Genomic DNA, 22,817 nt, shown 5'->3' with positions numbered 1-22,817 from the left:
ATGTCCCAGTATCCTTTGCAAGTGTCCCAGTACTAGATGCCCCACCAGGAACTGGTCAATAGTCTCCTTTCTTACCCAGTCCTGAGCTAGAGCCATTTGCTCCACAGGAGAGCCAGCCAGTTTAAGAGGACAAGCAAACCAAGCTGTTGCTCAGGGCTTTGGTATTCTTTGCAAGGATAGAAGCACCTGTCCATTTCAGTTTTCTCCGTTCCTCTCTTCCCCCCTCGGTCTTAAATTCTGCGTGCCACATTTCTGTAGCTGTTTGCAATTGATTATGCATTGTTGTAAACTCTGGTTGGAAATTACAAAATTTGGGAAAGTGTGGATTTTGAAGGATGGGTGTGTTTCAGTTCTAATGTTGTGAATTTGACACATTTGCCTTTAAGTTCAAACTGAATCAGTTTTCTCCCCCATTCCAGATTCTTAGGGGCTTGTGTGCATTCTGGGGGGCAGAGCAAATGTCAGCATCTTCTGAGGTGTTGCAAGGAATCCTGGTAGCTGATGGGGCATCAGCCAGCCACTTGGGCAAGTGCCCGCTGCTCTTAGCTCACAGGCATGCCTCGATTGTGCATGGCATTTTCCTGAGAGTCCAGTGAATAGTTTTGCAGGGCGTTCTTAGGCAGTTGGCAGCGGGGAGGGTTGGGCTCTGGCCTGTGCTTTCCCTTCTCCTTTCCCGTTCTCCGAGCCCTCCATTAACCTGTTAGCCACCTCTCCCTCTAAGCAGGTGCCGAATGCTTCTCTGCAGTAAAAGTTAATTAAATGAGTATTTCGGGATAGGGAGGGGGGCGGGAGGGAAGTGGTGTAGTGCACCCTCGGGCCCAGGGCTTATTAATGGTGACCCGCCATTAAAAGACGAAAGTGCTAACCTGGTCATATTTAGCAGCTTTCGACAGCATCCCCACGGCCTCCACCAGCAATATCAACTCCTGCCTCTCTCTCTCCCCTCAGCCCTGGGCCAGCAGGAGCTGACTCCGGACTTTTCTTTGCTACGATGACTCTGCTGAGTGTCTCCAAGCTGCCGCCTCCGCCACCACTGCCAAGCAAGGAGAAACTGGCCCACCCCCTCCCCTTTCCCTGCCGCTGTTTGGAGCAGCTCTGCAGCCTTATAAATGCCAGGACTTGGCAGAGGATCGGATCCTGGCTCTTGAGCTTTGCTGAACCTAGAGAACCAAAGAGGGATTTTTGCCTTGAGGGGAGGCCATGCCCTTATACCTTTAATATATAGGTCCCATTTCTGGTCAGAGAGCAGAGAATGGGTTAGCATCACATGACACTCCTGAACAGCACCCCCTCATTTTGGGGGTGAGGAGGGTCCCCTCTGGAACACAAAGCTGGCTCTAGCCACGGAGGCAAACTGTGACTGCACAGGGTGCCAGCATCCTGCAGGGACCTCGCTCAGCTTCAGAAGTGTCTTGGAGAAAGAACAAATGTGCCTATATTCTTGTGTGTGTGTTTGGGGGCAGGGGCAGGGGCAGGGGGTTTACAAACACTTAGCAGCTTGCGGGCTGAGCAATATCACCTAGTGCCTATTGGAAATAATAGGTTGGGGGGAAGGGAACCCAACAGGATGTAGAGCCACAGCCAATGGCCGGCGGAATCAACTAATTCTAATTTCATAGAATTGTAGAGTTGGAAGGGACCCCAAGGATCATTTAGCCCAACCCTCTGCAACACAGGAATCTTAACTATAGCATCCATGACAGGTGGCCGTCCAACCTCTGCTTAAAAACCTCCAGTGAAGGAGAGTCCACCACCTTCCAAGGGAGTCAGTTCCACAACTAAACAGCTCTTACTGTCAGAAGGTTATTCCTGATGTTTAGTCAAAATCTCCTTTCTTGTCGCTTGAAGCCATTGGTTCGGCTCCTAGCTTCCAGAGCAGGAGAAAACAAGATTACTGCATCTTCCATGTTACAGCCCTTTAGATATTTGAAAACGGCTATTCTGTCTCCTCTCAGTCTCCTCTTTTCCAGCCTAAACATCCCCAGCTCACTCAACTGTTCCACCCATCATCTGTCCTGCTGAGTTGAACAAGGGCAACCCTGAAGCAAAGAAAGGGGGTAGGTGATAGGCAGTGCCACCGCTGCCCACAGGCTGGTTGTAAATAAGAAGGTGAGCATGCAGGGAGTTGCTGAGGTTGGTGGGGCAGCGGCCTCATTCGCCCCAATGGACCAGCCTCCCCTGCCTTGCAATTCATAGGATGCAGCTGAGGAGAGGTTTCTGGTTTCCATTACCCAGGAGGAAGTAATGAAGATGGTAGGGTTCCTCCCTCCCCATAATAGTTATGATGTTGCTCAGCTTACATTAAGACCCAGTGAAAGCAAGTTCATTTAGGATAGCAAACAGTAAGAAATAACCCAAGCCCTTGAGCCAGCTTGCAAGTTGAACCTGAATTCAAGTCCCAGCAGAGAGGCCGGCAGCATGGTGTGGACTACAACTCCCATCATCTCTAACCATTGACCATGCCGGCTGCAAGGGCTGATGGGAGTTGGAGCCCAGTGACATCTGGAGGGGCATCACATTGGCTTCTCCTAGAGCAGGAGCTGATGTTTGAAACCAGTAGAACCCAAGGCAGTTAATAGGACCTAGACCAGAGGTGGTTAACCTGTGGTTCTTCATATGTTGCTGGACTACAACACCCATCATCCCCTGGACCATTGACCATGCTGGAGTTGGAGTCCAATGACTTCTGAAGGTGCAGCAGTTAGCATGTCAGCCTGGAGCTGGGGAGAGCCAGCCATAAAGCTCCCTGACTGACCTTGGCCCTGTCCCTAAGAAGGGCTTGGCTTCTGGATGAGGTTAAAGACCCAGTCATAGCCTGGATAGCTCCATTGGTTAGAGCATGGTGCTGATAATACCAAGGTTGCAGATTCAGTTCCCATATGGGACAGCTGCACATCCCTGCTTTGGATAGATGATCCTCAGGGTTCCTTCCAACTCAACAATTCTGTGATTCTGTGATCCTGTTCACACCGTAGCCAAACAGGTGTTTACAAGCAGCCCCCCAAGAGGGTTGCTTTGAGGGCAAAACGTGGCGAGTGAGCAGTGAGCATGAGCTCCTAGGAGGCAGGGTGAAGAAAAATGTAATACAGTTTGGTCGGTACAGCCAGAGTAGCACCATGATGATCCAGCCTACACATCCAGACTCCTGCGGCATCAGTCCAACACCTCCTTTGCTTCTGGGCTTTCTCCTTCTCCCCAGCATAGCCAGCCAGGGCAAGTTGCCACTCTGTCGTGGCTGGGATCTCCAAAGCCTCCTTGAAGGAGCCGCGGCTGCCGGTTTGGCAGCCGCGCCAGAGGGGCAATCCTCTCTCACACTCGCACACTCACATTTGGCTCCATGCCCTGGCTGATCCAGAGCCAGGTCTTACAGCAAATCTCTGCATCCTGTTAGAAATCCTTAATCAGCTGGAGGCGGCTTTAGGGGAGGGGCTGGGGGCTGGAGAGGAGGGGGGATAAATAACATCCACCCCCCACCCTTCAAGTGGATCTGGTGGCAAATAAAATTTTCTAGATGTATAGACAGAATGCTTTCTAAACAGATAGGTGGAAGAGAGCTGACTGTAGGTGTCCAGGGTTGTGGGAAATGCCCTCTGTATGTGCTCAGAGGCATGCAATCCCTGCCCCTCTGTCTTGGAGCTCTGGAGAACTCTCAAGATGCCTGTATATCAGTAGGCTTCTCTGGGCAACCACAGTGGTTCATACCTTGGTTCTGCAGTGTGCTTAATCCGACCTGGAAATGTCTTTGGTAGGATCCATCTGGGGAAATTTGCAAAGCACACATTCTGTGCATTCCTTTAAAAACATACACCACCAGCAACCAGGACACCAGTAGCAAAGAGTGTAAATAATGTCCCACTTCAGGTGTGTTCAGAGTTACACCCTGGCACATATCAGGCCTTGGAAAGGGCCAGCCCAAAAAAGTTTTTGGTGTTTGACACCTCAGATCTAATTTCTGCTTATGAATTGTTGGATCAGTCCCATGGGAAGCTCTCTTCCATGAGCCGTACTGGCCCGGTGTCTGCTTTTGCTCTCAGAGGTCTCCAAAATCATTGGCTTGGAGTGTCTGCCTCGCTTTGCTCCGCGATAGGGCTGCCTCTGAGCGTTGCACTTTACTCAGGGAGCGGGGGGGGGGGGAGTTGATTCAGCGGGCCTTCCCAGGCAGGCCCCTCCTGTCTTCTCCCACAGCTACCGTTTATTGCTGCAAATAACGCTGATGGATCTGAACAGCTCCAGCCAGGCGACCAGGGGAAAGAATAACAGGCTCCCGATGTCGGGGGCGATTAAGGGCCATTGCTATTTAGGGAGAGACTGGTGGATTTAAGGCCGCTTCTGTTCTATTGTCTCGGCCTCTCGGGGCACTGGAGACAGGAATTTGGTGGATAAATTGGGGTGGGTGGGAGCAGGGGGGCATGTAGGGGGCAGAGGCCAGGTCTAAGCATTTCCGACCTGTCTTGGAATTGACCAGCAGTCCAGGCGTGGGTTTGGACAAGGGCACCCAGGGCGGAGTGAACCTAGAATGGGAAATCAGAGTTATGAACAAGCTGGGGCATGATCCAGCCACGCACATGGCCCCTGCAGTAGGGTTGGGGAAGGAGTTTGATTCACTTTGCATTGAAAGGCGAACGTCACTGAATTCACAGTTTCCGAAACCCTAACCTTAGTGAAATTTGCACTTCTTCAAATTTTGCCATGCCAAGTAGTGTATAGAAAAGTGTCTTCCTAGGGTAAAGTATGCATATAAAAGCATATATACTGGTGAAAATAAAGTGCAAAGATGCATTATATATGGGGAAATTGCTTTGCAAAACTGCTAGGCAACATTACATACAGAAATGTGGATGTTGGGAGAAGTTTGCACTAAAATGCTGAAGAATTTTCAGGAGGGCTTTTTAAAAAGAGATTTGTGAACCAATGTGGAAATGTGGGAAAACAAGAAACTGAGATAAACCAAAATTGGTGTATTCACCCATCCCTGCTCTGAAGGAACGGCTTGGAAGGGAAGTTTGGATGGTATTTTGATTCTCTGTAGCTCTGTGATGAATCATCCCATGCTCTGTATTTAATGACACAGCCACCTTCTTCCTCACAATGATTGCCTTATATCTCCATATATGTTGGTTACATTCACTCCAATGTTTTTTCTTTGGACATTCTTTGGACAGAATTCCACAGCAAGGTCCCCTATAAAGTGCTAATTCTTTCATTGCTGCGGCTTAGTAGCTGGTCAAATGAAAAGGAATCGAGGCTAGGCATAAACAAAATATTGCAGTGTGAAGCGCCCCTGTACAGGATATTTCATTCCATTTAGTCAGTCATCATTGAGCTGTTAGGGGAAGTCCCCCCCACCCATTTGAGTCCCCCCCTAAATCTTTTGTACTTCCTGAAACCCAAGGATGCCCCCAGGCCTGCACGTCCCTTGTTCAGCATCCTGTTCTCACAGTGGCCAACCAGATGCCCCTAGTGGGAAACCCACAAGCAGAACCCGAGCACAACAGCACTCTCTTCTCTTGTGATTTCCAGCAACTGGTATTGAGAAGCCTACTGCTCCAGCAGTTTGACTTCACCCCTGGAAGTGCACTCCATTGACTCTGGAGACAGATAGATGCCAACCCCTGCCTGCAGCAACAGTGGCGGTAGAACATAGCCATTGTGGCTAGTAGCCATTGATAGCTTTATCCTTCATGAATTTGTCTAATCCTCTTGTAAATACATCCTCTTGTGTGTGGAAGTTGATGTTTCATCTACAAAACAATTGGCACTCACTTCTGAAGATCAGGGTTAGAGGGACAGCTTATTAACTTTCCAAGTGAAGACATTTGGGCAGTTTAGGGTTGGAGACAGATGATAGCTGTGATTGTTCTCTCTTTCTTTCTTTCTTTCTTTCTTTCTTTCTTTCTTTCTTTCTTTCTTTCTCTTTCTCTCTCTGTCTCTCTCTCTCTCTCTTACACACACACACACACCACAAATTAAACAAATGTGGTATAACATAGGTGCTGCAATATGCATACTCAATCATGTCTGCTCAAACAGATATTGCAGGTTGTTGTTCTACTTCAAAATCCTGCTGGATCTGTTTGACCAGAGACAATAACAGGGCAAGCACTTTCTCTGTTAATGATGCCTCTTGTCCATCCACATTCTTAGTGTCCAGTGGGTCCTTCTTAAAAAAACACACTTAGTTGGAGGCCATGGAAAGGATTTGAATTGTTGTATGAAGATGAAGAGCATTTTATAAATATATGGGATATACAGGCCTGAGGGATAGCTCAGTTGGTACAGCACGAGACTCTTAATCTCAAAGTTGTGGATTCCGGGTTCAAGCCCCACCCTTGGCAAAAAGATTTCTGCACTGCAGGGCACCGAACTAGATGACCCTTGTGGTGCCTTTCCTACCCTACAATTCTATGACTAAAATAAATTTGGCACAATAGGAAGGTGAGGTCATACCTCTTCGACAAACTGCTGAAGAGGGACAGTGTAGAAAGTGAAGTTGACAAGGCAGCAAGTGAAATTCAGTGTTAAATTGAGCAGGCAGCTTCATACCCAAACCAAACACCTGGATTACCGTACCTGCAATGTATAGTAGGCGTGTTCACAAGGGGCCGTTTGCTGCTGCAAAAGTCACTCCTGACCAGTGGTACTTTGGCATTGTATCTCCTCCCCCCCCCCGCCCCAATATCTAGCAGTAGTTCATTCCACCTCTCTTCATCCCCATAACACTCTGGATAGTTTTACAGTGAGATTTAATACTACTACTAACAAATAATAACAATAACAACAATAATAATACTTTTTTCCAGCTGGGGCAGGAATAGTGTCCAACCTATTATCTCTATAATAATGAAGTACTAGTAGCCTCTTGTTGATGGTGCCTCTCCATGAAAGAAGCATTCTGTTGCAGACAATAGAATATGGTTGTGGTGTGTGTTTTGATTGCGAGATTGTGTGGGTGTGCTGCCCATGGCAGTTTCTCCAGTTTGCAAATGTGCTCATGGGTTGGCAACCCCTCTGGTAGTGTAGGACGTGCCATTTTAGGGAGCGGACCTTCATTTTTGCAAATTTCTTCAGCAAAGTCTACATTTAATGAAGAAGTGCATAAGCTGCTTTCGGAAAACCAAAGAATTTTAATTTTACCTTCTGAAAATGTCATGTAATGCTACATAGTGTTAATAATAAATAATATAACTGCAAATACTTGGCAATCATTTTTAATGATTTCTTTGCCATTGCAAACACGTTTTGCTTCCCAAGCATAGAAATCATATTAATTTAGCCAAAATACCTTTTGAATTCACAAGTCATGTAGCAACTAAATTTTGAAAGCTGAAAAAATCAACATGCCCTAGTGGTAGGGGTCTTTGGATCGCCACCTCAGTGGCAGTCCATACAGGAAAGGTTTAAAATAAGGCATTTTTATCAACTGATGTTTTATTTGAGAGTACAGTGGGAGGGGCAAACACACACAAGGAGCAGGACAGCAGCCCGAAGTGGGTGGAGGTCTGCTAGTGTGGTGCATGTGTTACAAAAGCGCAACACTGAGGACAGCTCCTAAGTCCTGCCTTTAGGCAGTGGTCTGGATGCAGCCTGAGCCTGAGAGACAGTCATTTCCCCAAGACCATCTGGAGAGTTTGTGGCAGAGGCAAGATTTGTGCCAGCGTCTTCCTTACCCACTGTGCCGTCTTGGCCTCACACAGATAACACATTTTTCCAAGGCTCTCTTTCCACCCACCCAGGAAAAGGCAGCCTCCAGCTCTCAGAGAGCTTTCAATCCAGGCCTGGGATTGGCAGAGCAGAAGCAGGCAGCTGCTGATTTCCCTGACCCTACCTGAGCAGGCCCTCTGACCCCCGTTGCCAGCAGCCCCGAGCCCTCTGCTGCTTAGGGATCTGGTTCTCTGTCTCTGGGGCTTTGCTGGCAGCCCCGCTTCCCTTAGCCGACTCGCCAGAGGACAGACTCCCCATCCGCCTGCTGGCAGCCCAGCGAGGCAGGAGACCCTGGCTTGGTCTGCCGTGGAAGGAGCCTCTTTTTCTATATGGAGATGGAGAATTTAGGCTAATGGAGCTCAACCATCTCTAATTTTGCGATGGCAGGAGGATTTTGATTGAAAGTAATTAAGCAAGCTAGCTGTAAAATTAATTAAAGCAAAAGGGGGGATTTTTTTATTGGATTGGATAGCGATATAGCGGCTGTCAAATGGGGGACGGATGGGGGTGACCTGAATTCTCTGCCCTCCCTCCCTCCCGCTCGGGACGTTTATGTCACTGTAATCTCCTTACAGCGGCTGGTGCGCATTTGTTTGAAATAATCAAGGAAATATGGTCAGAAATTGTCAGCTTTCAGATCTAATTTACCTGACAGCCTTGTGCAGGCCAGGATGCCTGTGTGTGTGTGTGTGTGTGTGTGTGTGTGTGTGTGAGAGAGAGAGAGAGAGAGAGAGAGAGAGAGAGAGACTGTGTGCACAATAAATTCAGACACTCGTGATCGTGTGCTCTTGTACATTGTAGAGAGCACCTCTCTTTTCTTGTACCATTTTAAGCTGAGAGGCTCCTTGCTACCTCCAGTGAGGGTTAAGAAACATTTAAGAAAGTTTGCCAATTTTTGGAGAGTCCTGCCTCCTCTTTTGCCCTCCACCCTTCACCCCTCTGCTTTTCCTCTTCCTCTCCCCACCCCTCCTGCCTCCTCATCCCTCTGCTATAACCAGCTTTAGGGTTTAAGGAATATAGGATTAAGGGAGGTGGCTGTAATTCTGTATTCCAGATGGCTGGCAACCGCTAAATCCACTGTCACAAATACCTCAGTTTTAAAAATACTTACAAATTAGTTCCTTTTTTGTTTCTCAAGCTTTGCCCGGGTTCTGGAAGAGTTGCGAAAGCAAAGCACCTCTAATGATGTGACCTACTGAGGTCAAGAAGGGATTCTTTTCTTCCTCCACTCCCCAGGCCAATCCTCAAGATTTTTTTCCCAATTCTGCTTAATCCAGGGCAGCACAGGAACTGTTGCAACCAAGGCAAGATCGGTTCGAGTAGCCAAGTCTCTTTCGGGATACTTATAAAAATTAAAAGACCCACTCCTGTACTTTTATTACAAAATTGCAGCCTGATAATTAGCGTCAAGATGCTAATTTGAGTCATTGGCATGACGGCCTATGGTGGTTTTGGATGTGTGTGTACGTACGAAATCAAAGAAAATACTGTTTTATTGCCTTATGCTCGAGAAGCAAGCAGGTGAGCTGACATCACTCAGCTCACTTCTGCTTACCAACCTGAACTATAAACCCAGCTGTTTTCATCCTGACCTGATCTCACCTCCTCGGCATCCTCCGTGTCCCTCTCGTGAGGCGTTGTGCCCCTGGGAGTGCAAATCAGCCATGTCTTGCCCAGCTGGGAAGGGCGATTTTGCTGACTTTTCAAAGTGTGTCCAGTGCTGGCCTAGACGGGTCAACCCCTGTTCAAATCTCAGGCCTGTCAACTAAAAGGAAAATGGGAACAGGACACTATTAAGCAGGGCTGCAGCATTGATTGATATATTTATCCCGTCAAGCTCTGGCTGATTAATCCACAGAGGCCACTTTTTCAGCTAGCAAAGCCCTGTGTTTAACCAGCAAGCCTGTGATTTTAGAAGTGTGCTTGTGGACACGGAAGCAAGCCCTTTCAGGGTCCCTTCTCTTCTCCTTGGCTTTCTCCAGAGCCGAACTGCTTCAGGAAGGCCGGAGGAGAGGACAGGTATGTGACTTTGCACCCATGGACCCAGAATCACAGAAGGTGGCCATTTCCTGGCTGTGGGTGGCTGCTTCCAGCTCACCGTTGCTGCTTTCCTCTCTGCCGCCTTTTTTCTCACCAAGCAACTGAGCTCCAGAAAAGGCCATGGGGGAAGAGGACAGATCCTGAAAGGAGAAACGGCTGCCAGGGGGGCTGCAACACAGGGAGTTGCTCTGGGCAAAGGTTGCCCAAGCTGGCTGTTGATCCAAGGTCTTGCGTTACGTGCAGTCAACCCCAGGGCAGGTCTGAACAAGCCAGCAATTCTCTTCTTATTTCCCACCAATGCTGCTAGGAGTGAAAGCCTAAGAAATAACACAGGCTGCTGGAAGGAGATTGCAAGGGGAGCTGCGGCGGGTGCCGTAACACCTACCTGTGCAAGAATGGATTGAAAACGGGGCTCGCGTTTTTTGCATCCCCTTTTCAATGGTAAGGAGCATTTGCATGCGTGCAAGAGAAAAGGTTGGGGTGTAATTTGCCGTCTCCCGGAACCTTCTCCTCTAATTGTATTCCTATTTGGCAGCTTTGTTTATATGCCATTGAGGAGCGAGCCAGGATCCAGGATGCCACTGTCCAGGCCTGCCTAAGGCTCTGTACATACTATCCTTTGAAAGCACATTGCTTCCCCCAAAGAATCCTGGGAACTGTGGTTCAGCCCTCGCACAGCAACGATTCCAAGCACCCATTTCAAACTACAGTTCTCAGGATCCTTTGGAGAATGTCTTGCTCTTTAAAGCCTTGCGCTTTATCCAGGCTGCTGCAATGCCACAGTTTGTCGAAGAAGCCATCCTTTGAGAGGTTGCCAAGATGTTTGTTTTTTTTAGGGCTGTCACCCCCCATGACTGGCACAGGCAGGACACATTATGCAAAAGTAATAAAATATAAGCAAGTTGGCATGATGTGTGCTGGTCGGGGAGTCCCACTTTTCTTGACCCAGCATGCTAGGAGCGCAGGATACTATTTGTTCATCTAGCTTAACATTGCTTACTCTGATGGGCAGCATTGCTGCAGGTTCTCAGACAAAGAAGGGTCTTTCCCTCCATCATCTGCATCTCCATCATCTGGCTTCTCAGTTGGAGATGTTTAGGGACTGAACATGGGACTTTCTTCATGCACAGAATGTGTTTGATGCAGAATTTTGATTTTATCTGCTGTTTCCAACACGATGAAAGTCTTAGTCCTGCACCCTCCACACCCTGGTAATCTTGGCTGATGATGGGGAGTTTGGAACACCCCACAGGCCCTAGTTGTCAAAAGCAATAGGAACCTTTGCTATACCCCCTCCCCATTCCATCGCATCTTTATCTGTCCTTTAAAAGTATCCTTTTATTAAGCACATCCTGGACAAAGCACACCCCAACCTCTCTCCTGCAAGAGCGTCAGAGAAACCCACCATCTTCTCCCAGCTTCATTAATTCCGAACACGCACCCCCCCAAAATGCCATCTCCCCGTAGTTTCTAGGGCTGCCTTTAGCTAACGTTGGGCTCGTTACACAGCTTATTAAATCAGCACCTTTCAGGACCTTTGAGGTGAATTCAGACTCATAACAGCAGATTCCACCCACCCACCTCCTGATCAGTGCCCCCCTCCCCTCTTCCTTGCATCAAGCAATTGATGGTGATTATTTTTTTAAAAAAAAATGATTTAAAAAAAATAAATCTCCATTTGTAATTGCCTGGGAAGTAGCTTTTTTAAATACTCTTCTGCGGCTCTGTCAAGTCACTTTCCCCACCTTAGTAAAAGTGGAAAGGTTTCACTCTAAGCTTGCAAATAGCCACTCTCTTGGTTGCCTGTGGCAAGTGAGAATTTCCTCCAGCCACACTGGCAGAGAAACAGTGAGAAAGCATCTCCTTCACATGCAGAAGGTCCCAGGTTCAATCCCTGGCAGCATCTCCAGGTAGGGCTGGGAGAGACTCCCTACCTGAAACCCCAGAGAACTGCTGCCAGCCAGTGTAAACAGTATTGAGCTAGATGGTTTGTTCAGCCCTCCGGGCCTCCCTGTGTGCAGGACTCTTCCCTTCTCCCCAGGCCAAAGCTTTGCACAATTTGTGCCTGCTTGGATTGTGCCATTGAGCTGTGACAATACCTCTGGCTTGCCTGGGCGAAAAGGTGTATGTGTAGAAAACCTCTGACTTATTACAAAGCTGGAACATAGCCCACTACACAGAGGCTCTGCCCATTTTTCCCTCTAGCTCCATCCAGAATGGGCTTGTGGCCCCCAGAAGTATGTTCATAGGGGGAATGTGGCCCTCTGGCTGGAGGAAGTCCCCTACTCCTGTTTTATTCCCTAGAATTGCCGCTGAGTCATAGGATCCTCTCCACCCCTTGAGGAAGGTCCTCTCCCTCTAGAAAGCAGGCAGAAGGGGACTGGGATATTTCACGGCTTTCCATAAACTCTTTCCGTAGTCCCGGAATTTCAAGGTTTTAGGTGTTTGGCTAAACTGCTGCCACAGAAATATATATACTGTACACCCAAAGCCTGCTCTTGTTTGTGGGAATGCAGCCTTGGGGCAAATGCTGGCAGAGATCTTTTGGGTCTACTCAACAACAATGTTCCCACCCCCCCCCCCGCCACTGCTGCCTTTTCGACTCAGGATTTACAAATGAGCAGCAACACTTTCCGATGCTTAATTATTGTTTTTTTCTTCCCTCCCTCACCCCCACTTGCCATTGTAGCTGATGACCTATTTACAAAATGGAAGCTAGGAAACAAGGCCTAGATAACTGTCTCGCTTCCTTCTGTGAAGAAGTGAAGGTCCCAATCCATGCTTTTCCCCCAACCCTACCCCAAGATATGCAAGCACTCCCAGGAAGCAGTTGAAAGCTTCCTGCCTGTGTATGTTTAAAAAGATTTCAGGGGGACGACTAAGATCTCAGTGTTTTACCAGCCTTGCTTTTCTTCCTGACTGTACAGTTGCATGATTTCAGAGCTGTTTCCCAGCAAGGCTAGTGTTACTCTTAGACCCCTTGAAATGAATGTACATGACTATCAGATCAGTACAGTCAATGGTCCAGGGATGAGACACTTGCAATACACAGTGGAACAGGTTCCCATGAGAGGTGGTGGACTCTCCTTCATTTAGGGTTTTAAGCAGAGGTTGGATGGCCATTTGTCATGTATGATCTAGTTGAGTTTCCTGCAACTAGTTTGAGAACCGCTGCTATAGAAAAACGCCTCTTGGTCTCCAGTAATGGATGAATCCACATTAAGTCAACTGCCTCCTCAGTGTTTGACTGTGCCCTAAGTGACATTTCATAGAACCGTAGAGTTGGAAGGGACCCTGAGGATCACCTAGTCCAGTGTTTCCCAAACTTCGGTCTCCAGTTGTTTTTGGACTACAGTGCCCATCATCCCTGACCACTAGTCCTGCTAGCTAGGGATGATGGGAGTTGTAGTCCAAAAACACTGGGAAACACTGATCTAGTCCAACCCCCTGCAATGCAGGAATATGCGACTGTCCCTTATGGGGATTGAATCTGTAACCTTGGCGTTATCAGCACCACACTCAAACCAACTGACCAGTGGTACAACTGTCCGTCCCCCCACCTTAACTGATGCAGATGACTCATGTATGGGACTTAGAATCATAGAATCATAGAGTTGGAATAGACCACAAGGGCCATCGAGTCCAACCCCCTGCCAAGCAGGAAACACCATCAGAGCACTCCTGACATATGGTTGTCAAGCCTCTGCTTAAAGACCTCCAAAGGAGACTCCACCACACTCCTTGGCAGCAAATTCCACTTGGCTGGGGTTATTGAGAGACCTTAAGACCCGTTCTGGCTCAGGCCCACATCTGCCAAGGTTTCTCCAGGGTTCATTCTGCCTCCCCTAAGAGATGCAGATCTATTTCAGTATCACACACAGAGACACAAACACAGCCTCCATGCAAGAGCTTCGTCCCCACCCCAAGCTCCTTTGCATTTTGCCCTGGCAACTGACTAAATACTTGGGCTTCCTTTCTCCATCAGCACTCCCTTTGCGCTCCCCCCCCCCGCCAGCTCCCTTCTACCGATCATCCCCTCTGGTTTCATAGCCATTTTTTTCCTGCCAGCTCAGGGTATTGGGAACAACAACAAAATAAAACAACAACAACACACACACATATTTTTTTTTTTTGCTGGGATTGCCAAAAAACCCTGCGTGCTCTACGACTCCCCAAACATCCCTTTATTTTTATTGTTCTGTTAATTACTGTTTAAACTTTAATAAGTCACTTTGTCAGGAAGGGGGGGACCTGCGGCGAGGTTTCTGTGCAAACACTGGGCCCAACGGTGACTCTGGTGTAACATAACCCTTTATACAATGTGGGAATGTTTAGACTGGAACAGAAACTTGTTATTTTAATGACAGTTAAAAGTAAAAAAAAAAAAATGAAAAGAAAGGCAAATGAAAGGAGGAAGTGAGCTTGATGGGAGAACCACTCCTCTCTTTCTCTCTTGCCCTCTTGCTGGCATTTTTCACAGCTTGTTTTCTTCAAATGTGCCATTGGCAGGCAGATGAATGATCTGCCCCAACTAGCTGGAGCGCTTTGAACATCCCTTAATGCAAGTAACAGGGTAGCTGCATCAGAAGAACATAAGAGCCTGTTGGAATCTCCCAATGGCCAACCAGTTGCCCCCATGGGAATCCTGCAAGCAGGAACTGATCCCAATAGCACTCTCTCCACTTGTGATTCCAAGCAGCTGGTATCCAGAGACATACAGCCTTGGACAGTGGATGGAGAACACAGCCATCATCTCTATTAGCCATCGATAGCCTTCCCAGCCATGAATTTGTTTCATTCTCTTTTGAACAAGTCTGGTGGCCATCAGGACATGCATGCAGAAGGTCCCAGGGTCAGTGCCTGGCATCTCCAGGAAAGGCTGGCTGTGTCCCCTGTCTGAAACCCTGGAAAGCTGCTGCCAGGCAGTGTAGACAATACGGAACTAGATGGCCCAATGGCCCAATTTGGGCTAAACCAGCTGCCTACGTTCCTATGCTAAACCAGAAAGGGTGGGGATGATACTCACTTTGCATTGTGCTATGTTAAAAGAGCCCCGGAACCCTTGACTGTCTTTTGTGCCTGGGGTTTAAGCTACATAATGCCACTCTGCCTTGAATTCACCACGCGCCTTGCAGTCATATCCACTTCTGCCTCCTTGTGAGCTACCAAATACTTGCAGTAGTACCTGTTTCTGCCAGCGTTGGGGGGGGGTTGCCCTGTGGGGGAATGACATTCTGGGTGCATGCATACATGCTTGTTTGTTTTTGTTTGCTTGTTTGTAAAAATCAGGATACACATTGCCTACAGCTGAGCCCCCTAAAAGCTACCATGAAACACCAGCCCACAAGGCCAAGTGTCTGGGCTCCAGGACCAGCAGTCAGGAGGTGGGCTAGCACGCCTTGCAGTTTAGCTGAATTAAGGACTACTATGTTTCTTTCATCCTGCCTACCATTCAAGATGCTTCCTAGAACATTTAATAAGGTGGTGGAACGTAACGTTGACCTTTTGGTATTTCTATGACATATACCAGCACAAAGGGAGGAAGTGGTCATACTTGCAGAACCCTCTAAAAAACAATAGTGACCCGCCCAAATGCAGAATTATTTACTGGGCGGATCTTGTTTTGGTGTTAGTGGTGTTTCACAGCTGCCAAAGATGCCCACGAAGCTCTTGGCAACCCTACAGCACTGAAGTCACCTCCACGTTGAGCCGGCTATTTTTATCCCCCGGCTATAGATAGGCAGTAAAGTCAATGGATATATATGATTTGGAAATGTTCAACTTTGGCTGACCTCCTTTGAGTAGCTGAGTTAAACTGGCCAAAATCAGGGCAATCTCATGCTTGGTGGGGTTCAGGAGATTAAAAAAAATTGGGCAGTCTATAGGTGACAGACATACATCCTTTGCATTTGCACACCACGAGGGCCAGATCTGGCCCGCAGGGTGCGTTTCTTCCGACTCATGAAGTTTGCCTTCGTACTTCCTGCATTCACACTGTGGTTTGGGCTGCAGCACAAAGTCCAGTCTGTGCTTCTGCTCCCCCTCCAGTTCAGCAGGCAAAAATCAGCACCATCCCAAGTCCCTGGGGACCTTGCACATCCTACAGAGCAGTAATGTTTCCTTCTCTCGCACTGATGTAACTTCTGACACCTTTGCCAAAAACCGTTAGCTGGTCTAGAGAGCATGGCTGCACATCACCCGTTTCTCCTGCAGCCCTCTTCAAGAATTAGTTATAAAAAGTTAGTAAAGAGCTAGTAAATTAGAAAAACACATGAGAAAGGGCAGCAGGGCCAGGCACATTACACCTGGCCCTGCTCCCTGTGCATTGGAGATCCCGGGTAAATTAAGATGCTAAAACATTTCCCGACTCTTGGCCTTGCTTGCAGGGGCTGATGGGAGTCCAACATCAACTGGGTTGGGGTGGAGGCTGCCCTACTAACCCTCTAGAAAGCAGAGGGTAAACTCTGCCATATTCTCTACATAATGCTCAAACGCAACACGGCGGAAATGTATTCCCGTTAATAAGGAAATCTGTGGACTTGAAGTGGGATGGTGAGGCTGGCTAAAGAGGTGGCAGCGTGTGCCTTAACACACCAATGTCTGGAACCGTTGACCTGCCTTTTATCCAGAATCCTGCCTCCCTCCCTTCCATTCTCTGGATTCCCAGCTTGGTGGAAGGAAGCAGTTTGCAGGCAGAAATGTAGTCGATGTGAGATGGCTGTGGTGGTCTAGTTGCAAAGTTTTTAAGCACTCTAAATGCACACTGCTAAAATTGCACAAGCTGGCAAGATTGTGGTGGTCTGAGGATCTATGGACCTTGTGTGCGGATAGAATATTCTGTGCAGCAAGAGGGCGGCTGATTAAGAGGAAGCTGTCTATTCAGTGTAACAATATGGACGAGGCTTTGTAACGATGTCCAGTATCTAGGTGCCTGTTTTTGGAGGGACATCAAAATGTTAGATGTTAAAAACACCCAATATTTCCATCTCTTAGGTGTTTTCTCAGTCCAGTTGCGTATCTGGGTCTGACTGCATCCTTGCCTACTCCTGTGCACTCTCTTCCCCACAATCTCTCACACACACACACACACACACACACACACACACACACACACACACACATATTTACTTCCCACCCCCTTGCAGTTTTGCTGCCCTCCCCATGGCTAGTGTGGGTCACTTTGGCCAGAGAGTTTTGCTCAAGGATAGAGCCCGCTGGACGAAGGCGAAGAGCCACTCCGTGTGTGTGTGTGTATAAATATATATATAAATATATATATAAAATGCTGAGGTTTTATTTTTCCGTACTGCGCGTTTCCCTAAATTGCCTTTGACTGTGTGCATCGCTAATGAAAGTTTATGCCCTTGTTAGAAGGACAGCCAGGTCCGTTCCAGTTAGGGTTGGGTCTGTCTTACTGCCAACTGCCCTCCCCAGCGCAGCGCTCTCTCTCTCTCTCTCTCTCTCTCTCTCTCTCTCTCTCTCTCTCTCTCTCTCACACACACACACACACACACACACACACTTGCATACATGCACACTCTCTCCCCAGTGAATCAGTGGAGGCTGTTATAAAAGGGGAGGGGGAAGGAAAAAAATTCCCTATTTGTGTAAGTTGCTTTAAAAAGGTTTTATCATGTCATAAAGAAAAGGGGAAGTACTCTCGGAAATTGATCCTGCACACAAGTCCATCGGGCAGAAGGACGTTAGGATGTTAATGGCCATTTTGCTCCGGGGTGGCTTATTAAAAAATTTATACGTAAATGCTTAAAATTGCATAAATTATTTAAAAAAAACATAGTAAGCAATTTGCAAATTGCACTTCACTTTCCCCCTCTCTTTCTCTTAATTTCTCTTCATGTGGTTTAAAAAATATATATGTGTGTGTTTTTTTAAAGAAATATAGCCTTCTTGGGTTGCTGATGTTGTTTTTCTCCTTTTAGGGTTCTCTCTCCCCACCCCCTTCCAACACCTTTATCCAAAATGGTTTATATCAGGGTTTTGGTTTTGAGCTTTTCTTTTTAAGCTTTTTTCAAGCCCGAAGTTAGGATTGGATTCCCCCCCCTCTTTTTTTAAGGAAAGAAAAAAAGAGAGAGGTGGGGGAGGTAAAAGAAAGAAGTTTCGATGTGATGAGTGTCTTTTGCCAGTGTGGAATGTCACCCACACATCCTGGAGATCGTACTGGGGAGGTTTATGATGGTTTCCCATTGATTTGTTTCCTCGACGCAGCTGCCGACCTCTATTGAGGGACAAACATAATCAGCGCTGACGCAAATTAGATGGTTATTCGTTTTGAAAATTGACAGAAAAACAATAAAAAAGATGAAATGCTCCCAAATCAATAGATATAATGAAATTCAAATAATCCGAGAGATGAGGTCTCCATGGCAACTGATAATGTGGAAAAGAAAACAATTTAATAAAGGACAGACACACTTTGAAAACAGATTGGGCAAAGGGAAGGCGGGGGTGGGGGTGGGGAGGGAGAGGGGGGCAGGTGGGGGCGTTGGGGGGGAAGCAAGCAGGGAGGGAGGAGGCAGTGATGGGCAATGGTGGAGTGCTAAGCCCCCCGGGTGGGGGGCACCGCGCTTCCCGCCTCTCCGGTTGGCTAACGGTGCTGTAGTGAAGGATCACTGTCCACCCCAAGGACGCCTGCCATAATTAAGAGAGGCTTTCGGTCCAGAAAGTGCAGATTCAGGTTTTAATACACAAAATTATTTCAGGAGCACTGAATCGGAAAGTCGTTTGTTATGACCTTCCTGAGAGGCCTGGAGCAGGGCATGTTGGAGGCGCGGCGGCTGGGCCCGCTGAGTTATGGCATATTTGTGTTTTTATAGTGCGGAGGGGAGGGGGCAGGGGGGGAGAAGGTTAAACAGTATTTACAGCTCACTTGTTTTCAGAAAGGGGAAGAGAAATAGAGTGCATGAAAAGATGAGAGGGGAGAGAGAGAGAATGAGAGAGAGAGATTGCCTTGCCCTGCACAAATGCGCATGGATGGGATGGCCGCACCAAAGAGGCGCTTGGGGGGCTCTCCAACCTATCTAGGGCTGACTGTGGGAGAAGGGGGAAATGTTGGCGTTTGGGGATGAGTGCCTCTCTACAGCAGTCTTCCCCAAGCTGGTGTCCTCCAGACGATTTGGGCTCCCATCAGCTCCAGTCAGGACTGGCTGGGGCCAATGAGAGCTGAGGTCCGAAACATCTGGGTGGTGCCAGGTTGATGACAGCTGGTCTCTGGGGTCTGCTCAGCTACCATAGAGCCACAATTGAGATTTCTGCTGGACACGTATCTCTCCCATGAGTATTCCCATAAACATGGGTGTGCAACACTAGTGTGCCTTTGATGTTTTGCATGCTCTTTGGGAGTGGTGCAAAATGATTTGCTTCTGTGTGTGTGCGCGCGCACACACATACATATGTCAACGCTGACCCTCCACAGATATATATTTTGTACATGTGGGTGGATCAGCGTTAAATGTAGATGTACCTAGGATACTGGGGCGTGGGTGGCACTGTGGGATAAACCACAGAGCCTAGGACTTGCCAATCAGAAGGTCGGCGGTTCGAATCCCCGCGACGGGGTGAGCTCCCGTTGCTCAGTCCTTGCTCTTGCCCACCTAGCAATTCGAAAGCACATCAAAGTGCAAGTAGATAAATAGGTACCGCTCCGGCGGGAAGGTAAATGGCGTTTCCGTGTGCTGCTCTGGTTCGCCACAAGCGGCTTAGTCATGCTGGCCACATGACCCGGAAGCTGTACGCCGGCTCCCTCAGCCAATAAAGCGAGATGAGCGCCGCAACCCCAGAGTCGGTCATGACTGGACCTAATGGTCAGGGGTCCCCTTTACCTAGGATATTACTATTGTGTTTCTCCAAAGCTTTGGTTCATTACATGGAAAGAGGGGTTTCGCTCTGTGTGTGTGTGTGTGTGTGTGTGTGTGTGTGTGTGTGTGTGTTGCTGTGCACAAGTGTGACTTCATGTGCATGCATGCAAACATTCCTATGCCGCTCTGTGTGAAATGGTTGGTATGTACCAAGGTGTATTTCAGTACAATACTGCCTTCTCCCATGTGGCCTTGCTATTTGCATATGCATGTACTCTTGGCTGTGGCTGTGTTCCTGTGTGGTATAGTGCAGGGTACAGCATAGAAGGCCAGAGGCCAGGAACCCCTAATTCAAATCTCATTTCTAAGTGGCCTTTGACGTATACCACTCACTCTCTCAGCCCTTCCCTTCCCTTCTAGATTATGGACATAACAATAGTCCCCTACCTTATAGGGGTTGTGGTATCGACTGGTGAAGTTTTGAGTGCTGTATAAATGCTAAGCATTGCTATCCTTATGCACGTACGATTAAAGAGAGCTTTGACATGATGTGAGAGAACCTCCATGAGAAGGTCATCAGCTTCTGGCCTTCTGTGGCTTCCATCATAAGAACATAAGGAGAGCCTGCTAGATCTGGCCTGTGGTCCATCTAGCCCAGCATTCTGTTCTCACAGTGGCCAACCAGATGCTTCTGGGAAACCCACAAGCAGGACCTGAGCCCAACAGAAACTCTTCCCTCTAGGGGAAGAGGTTTTAAGAAGTACACTGTCCCATACAACAGAAGGGCATTTTTCCTAGCACAGCTCATCAATACTCCTTCCCTAGAACAGATCCCAGGGTAAGTTCTCCGGAAACAGTTCCACGTAGCAGCACCCAAGACTATATTGCCCTTAACTCTAAACCTCCCTTTTATTATCTGCATTGTTTCCTTCGGAGCCTCTGCCTTTGGGACAGAAGAGTTTGAAGAGTCTGATGTTTTGGATCCCGTTCCTTTGGCAATGTGCCTGGCTTCCCGGATAACTTTCCGCAAGACGAACCCTCCCGGTCTTTTGCTGGCCAGCAGCTACGCTTCCTTTAGTGCTCCCACTACCCCCACCCCTCCTCTCTCTCTCTCTCTCTCTCTCTCTCTCTCTCTCTCTCTCTCTCTCCCCCCCACCCACCCACCCCACAGCAACCCTTGTTTTTCGCTTGTAAAATGGGGCAAGATTGATGGCTCGGGCTGTGGTGTAGATGTTAACACTTCTGGTTGATTTATGGAGTTACTTAGCCGACAAGTGAGACCACTTAGACTCGTTTTGGATAGTAAACCTTTTAATGCGTGTAAAAATATAAACAAAATTAAAATAAGCTAGAGGATGGAAGATGCAGATTTGGGAGTGACATTTTAATTTTATCTACCTCTCTTTTTCAGTTGTTTTTTTTACAAAAAGTAAAGGGAAAGTCCAGTTAAGACACGAAGCAGGAACAGAACCCCTTTTGCAAATGGCAAGCCAGTGTTCCTACATTGGGGGAAAGTGTTCCCTATGAATAAAAGCACAAGGGAAAGGTGATAGAGGATGTTAATGATTTAACCAGGGCTGGAGATAGAGATGCTATGGCAGGTATGGCAAGAATGTTTGTAAGTCTTATTAGGAGAGAGACCAAGAGAGAGTAAGCCTAGAACGCAGTGGCACTTGCTTCTGAGTAGACATGCAGCATAAAAGCCATTGTGGATCAAGAAGATCTGGGATGTCTGCATTTCCCTGCAGTGGCAAAAGTTATGCTGGAGGAAGTAGATGATCTCTCCACCTCAAGAGAAATGGTTTTGTTAGATGTGGGACTTGGCTACCTCAACGGAAAGGGTGTTCTATATATTGCTTTGAAAGGGGCAAATAAACCAAGAACATTTGTAATAATGAGTAATAACAGCTTCACAATAACACCTAGGCCCTGCTTTCTGTCTTGTGGCTGAAGCAAAGGAAAATTTGGGAGAGAGATATTTAAATGACTTAATGGGGGCAACATGGACCAGCAGCTCCAGGGCTTGGATCTCAAGCACTAAGGCCAACTTCCCAATAGAGGCCCATGTGGTTGCCAGGCAACTCACAGGCTTCTCTCGGGCCTCCCTCTCAACCTAGATTTTGTGTATATCACAATTGGGCCTGGAAGCCAATTCTGCATATCCTCACATATACCCAGTCCTTTTTTTCTAGGGATACTCTCATTTTTACCATTTTATAGTTCAAATCAGGAGAAATGAATACAGTAAATGGACAAAAGTACAAAGATTCACAAAATGTTTAGGGTTATGCGTACCCCCAGAAAAAAGCACCTCATATACCAATATCAAAATAATGCCCTGGGAAAGTACGTGTTTTTTTGTGTGTGTAAGGTTCAGGATAGTGTTTAGATAATGGCTGGAGCACTGCGGCTATTTTTTAAAAAATGGGGAGGGGGAGTTCTTGTTGTTTGTTCCCCCCCATTATGCCTTAGCTACAGTGTTGGGCTTCAGATGTACCAACTTAGGAAAGCTCTCTGCGCCCTATAGAAACTCCTCATGTAGAAATTCAAGATACTGGATCGCCCTGAGTATGAACACAATAAATTTCATCCCTGGGTTTTGGAAGGCCTTTCGGCAGGGCACCCTCTGTTTTGTCCCTTCCCTCACTGAGTCTGCCTCCTCACTGCAACAAGGCTAGAGGGGTCTTGGAAGTGGACCCCTGGATGGCATGTGAGCTATTGACAGATGTGCAGTCATGCCAGCTCTTGGCACCAGTTCTACTCACCTAGCTGTTATCATGGCTGCCTCTCCTCTCTGCTTAAAGCAGAACCCCAGAAGGAAGGAGCCTGCTCTTCATTGCCAGGGTACATTTGTGGCATGCCCGTTGTGGCCTCAAACCCGGGATCTGGAAATGAGTGGTGTGCCGAGGGCCAGATATAAGCTGCCCTTTAGACTTCTGCATGGGCTGCAAGTCAGTCATGCAGGTGCTTATAGCAGTGGGCATTAAATCATGGCTTCCCGGTAACGTAAGTCAACTGTATATGTGACCAGCACAACATAGGCCAATTTTGTTCTATGTTCAAGAGCCCATTGCAATCTAGATTTGCACCATCCCAGCCCCAGCAAGACCAGCACCTGTCCTAAACCCCCGTCTACCTGGCGACAAGTCAGTGGGTCAAGTCCCCACTCCAAGGTTAATCTGTGTGTCCAAACCAAAGCACGGTCCCGCAAAGATCCTAGAGCATTCAACATGGGCAGTTGAGCAGATACAGCACCTCAGA

At 47.7% G+C, this 22,817-nt stretch overlaps 1 protein-coding gene across 5 annotated transcripts in view; it reads left to right on the top strand.

The window, feature by feature from the left end:
• Positions 1-22,817, top strand: part of CASZ1 (castor zinc finger 1) — a 460,564-nt gene that overhangs the window by 358,811 nt on the left and 78,936 nt on the right. The gene's annotated exons all lie outside the window — the stretch shown is intronic.

The sequence above is a fragment of the Podarcis bocagei genome (assembly GCF_964188305.1).
Source record: "Podarcis bocagei genome assembly, chromosome: 7".
In the NCBI taxonomy this organism is placed as follows: domain Eukaryota; kingdom Metazoa; phylum Chordata; class Lepidosauria; order Squamata; family Lacertidae; genus Podarcis; species Podarcis bocagei.
This window is presented reverse-complemented; position numbering and strand designations above follow the sequence as displayed.